This window comes from Cibotium barometz, chromosome 59, assembly GCF_041138505.1.
Source record: "Cibotium barometz isolate CiBa-2024 chromosome 59, ASM4113850v1, whole genome shotgun sequence".
Classification (NCBI taxonomy): domain Eukaryota; kingdom Viridiplantae; phylum Streptophyta; class Polypodiopsida; order Cyatheales; family Cibotiaceae; genus Cibotium; species Cibotium barometz.
In genome coordinates this window covers 17,807,945-17,812,277 of record NC_141104.1, presented here as the reverse complement: position 1 = coordinate 17,812,277, position 4,333 = coordinate 17,807,945, and positions in this window count along the sequence as shown.

Genomic DNA, 4,333 nt, shown 5'->3' with positions numbered 1-4,333 from the left:
ACTAAAAGTGTGATTTTTCTCATAAATGGATTTTATGCTTAACTTAGATGCATAAGAGAATTTCTTTTATTCTAAAAGTGTAATTCCCTACCAAATTGAAATTATGCATAAGAAGATGCATAAAAGATTGATTTTAATTTCGAAAGTGTTAGTCTCCTTAAATGGAATTTATGTATAAATAAATGTGTAGAGAAATCTTATATCAAATATAAGAATTCTCTTTTAAAAAAAAGATATAAAATGTGATAAGATGTGATAAGAGGTGTATGAGATGTGATAAGAATTGATAAGATGCGTATGAAAAGTGATAGGATGTGATAAGAGGTGTATGAGATGTGATAAAATTGATAAGATGCGTATGGAAAGTGATAGGATGTGATAAGAGGTGTATGAGATGTGATAAGAATTGATAAGATGCGTATGGAAAGTGATAGGATGTGATAAGAGGTGTATGAGATGTAAAAAGATGTGATAAGATGTGTATGAGATGTGATAAGATTTGATAAGATGCGTATGGAAAGTGATAGGATGTGATAAGAGGTGTATGAGATGTAAAAAGATGTGATAAGATGTGTATGAGATGTGATAGAATGTGTTAAGATGAGTTAGGATGTGTTAAGATGTATATGGGATGTGTTAGGACGAGAATGGATGTAATATGGTTGTATGAATGTGATGTGGATGTATACATGTAGATGTATATGTATGAATGTGAATGTTGATGTGGATGTGGATGTATGGATGTAGATACGGATGTGTATGTATGTATGTGGATGTGTATGTATGAATGAGGATGTAAAAATGGACGTATGTATATAGATGTGGATGTATGGATGTATGTATGTAGATGTGGATGTATGGATGTGATTGTGAATGAAGAGGTGGATGTGAATGTATGGATGTAGATACAGATGTGGATGTATGTATGTAGATGTGGATGTATGGATGTGATTGTGAATGAAGAGGTGGATGTGAATGTATGGATGTAGATACGGATGTGGATGTATGTATGTGAATGTGGATGTATGAATGAGGATGTGAAAATGGATGTATGCATGTGAATGTGGATGTATGAATATGAATGTGGATGTGTGGATGTGGAAATGGAGGTATGGATGTATGAATGTAGATGTGGATGTATGCATGTAGATGCGTATGTATGAATGTGAAATTGGATGTATGATGTGGACGTACGAACATGGATATGTATGTAGAATAATGAATATGAAGATGTATGTGAGATAATGTAGTCTATATGAGTGAATGGATGAGAACGAGTACACACTGAATGGAATGTGGAATAAGTAATGTGGTCCGAGAGTGGATAATATGGAAAGATAAGAGTTCGTTATAGAAACTGTATTTGTGACTGTTTGTAAATGACTGTTTTATGTCAAGAATGCTGGAGAAGAATTTTGACCGTCTTGAGGATTAAGGTCATGAAGACTGAACTGATAAAGTTGCAACTGCTGACGGAGAGTCAATGGAGGACGTCTCGCGTAGCAAGGTCGATCGAGGTCTTGACCAGCCTCGGCTCGATTTAAACGGTGAGCTTCCGGTACGGTGGATGAGGGACCAAGGAAGCGGCCTATGAGTGAAGCGCTAGGTCACCTGCGAAGGATCCTAGAGGGTGCTGACCATACGGTGCTCGGGCTCTGGGTCGCCGAAGATACCCACACGTGCGTCGTGGAAGATATTGGAATAAGGAGTAAGAGTTGTTTTCTGAAACCGGGCATGGATCTGGTTGATTGACCTTGCTGGTCCTCAACAGATGAGTCCATGGCTCTTTTATATGGATCTGTGGGTTGATCTTGCTGATCTTCCACGGAGACTCCATTCTATTATATGAATATATTGCCGGTTACTATGAGCTAGGAACCATGGAAAAGGCCCCTGAGAGAACAGGTGGTGAGCGTTTTGGTTGCCAATGATGCCATAAGTATACCGATGAAAGAATGACTGGAAATAAGGATTCAACCAGAGACTTTGAGGATTGTCATCAGTGACATAATGGTTTTATTAAAGGATTGTTTTAAAGCTAGTTGATGCTAAGAAAAAGGCAATTTCATATTGGGTGTGTAAGTGGTATGGCTAGTTTTATGTTTGCATGAACTTCCGGCTAGGGGGCCTTGGAACTCTTTTCCTTGGTACCCGGGACAAAACCTAACCAAATTCCAAATTGGATCCCATCACTACAGTGGTTGGGCGGTTGGCTAACCCATGGGATCAGATGGGGTTAGGCTGGACTTATGGATCCGTAAATCGAGATTTAATTTCTATTATTACGATAGATGAAGTAAATCCCGGATAGAAATTGTTCTATGGATAGGAATCAACGGCTGTGCCTCTTGATGGGGAAAAAAGCGTTGATCCCAATGATCCAAGTGCAAGTTCTTCCTTGATTTGACCAAGTACCGTTAAAGGTGCAGTCAGATCAGTTTGATCAGTAATGATCTTGACTACGTTAGAGTAAAGAGTTATCCTGGTGGAATCGCCCGTGCTTTCCGGGTAAAGGAAGTTTTTCCAGTTTCGGTTTTGGACAAACCGACGGATTAGTCTCTTGTCCGGATATCCGTGGGCGAGGCCCCGAGTGTGGGACCCCTGTCCCGCGCGAGAAGTGCTACTTCCGCTGCTAGTACCCCGAATCCGTTGCTCGGTGGGAATAGGGATCTCACAAGCGATAAGCTGAGCAAAAAACTCAATGAGGATGAATGGGACGAGTCCCTATGAGTGATGATGTTCGTAACTAAATGGGTGAGTCCCTATGAGATTAGTGGATTGTGCTGAGAGATTGCTACTATTAACACTTGACCCAATGGATCAAGTTAAGGGATGACAAATTAAAAACTTGTATAATTGAAATTCCCATGGAGGAATGTTCAAATGAAAATTGTGGTCTAATGGATCATTATTGTGTTAATGATATGATCTGAAAGAATTGTTATTTGATGATGAGTTCTATATAAGGGATCTTTATCCCACGATTCTGTTGGGTTCACTAGACTATAAGGAACCCTAGAATCAGTTGGATCTTAAGGGAAAGAGTTGTCCTCCCTGCGAGATGAGGACATCTCGCGTTTTTTTAGTGGGGTAGGATGTAAGATTCCTCCCTCGAGCTTTTGAGGTGTGGAGGTGTAAGAACCTTTCCTTCTGATCTTATAATTATTCCCCTCTCTGAAATAAAAGAAAGATCCAGTTTTACCTTGTTTTGGCTTGGAGAGAGAAAATGTCTAGAGGGAGGTAATTCAAAATTGAGATATTTTTTGATTTAAAAATCCTCCTAGTGTCTAAAGTGGTTTCCCCTAAAACAGAAATTCAAAAAGAACTATTCAATGTGCAATTGGAATTAATTGAAAATAGGTATAAAGGACCTTAGCCTAAGGGTCTAGATTTTTTAAAAAATTTGGATTATGGTCCAATTAAGGTTCCTATGGGCCAATAGGATTAATCCAAGTGTTGGGATGAGATAAATCCAAAGAATAAAAGAAAATACCCAAAAATGAGTAAATGCTCACATAAGATGAAGAGTTGACTGAGTACAAGGTTTATTAGCTAAAAATTAAGAGATATTTAGAGGAAATGATGCATTTTTGACACCTCAGTGTTGTGGAGATCCCCACACCTCAGTGTGGGGATCTCCCCTCATGAAGGAGGCACCTATTTCACATGTGTGGAGGAGTTTTAAACCATAAAATATTGAGATATTTTCATCTCTCCTCTCTCCTGTTTGAACTAGATCCAAAAAATAAGCTTAAAAAATGGTCAAAATTGACCAAATTGATCTGGAAAATTCTAGAATCAGTTTGCTTGGTTAGAGGCTCACTTTTTCCTATAAATAAAAGCCTCCCCCTTTGTAAAAGCTTAATGGTGTTTTTGCACTATTACTCTACTCCTGTTCTAACCCATCTACATTGAATTTTTTAATAATTCAATTGTTTTTGGTCTAATCCTCTCCAAAGTGAAATGGTGGCCACTCTTGCTTCAAACAAGAGTAAAACCCTCAATCCCTCAAGCCAAAGGAGAGGTTACAAGCTCTATGTAAGTTAATTTTCTTACTTGTTTAATTTTAAATCTAAGGTTTTCTTGATTTTTATGTTTTGGAGTTAAATTAAATTCAAATGCTATGCCTTGATGAAAAGGCCACCTCCTTGTCTTCTTTACATTCCAGCCTTTCTTAGTCCTAGAAAGATTAACTAAGGGATTAATTAAACTCTTCTTATTGTTTACTCTCTTGAATTTTAGAAAATTGTGTAGATTAGAGTTCTATGAATCTAATTTGGGTTAATTTAAGTTAAAATAGAATGATAAAAATTTAAGTTAATTTAAGTTAAAA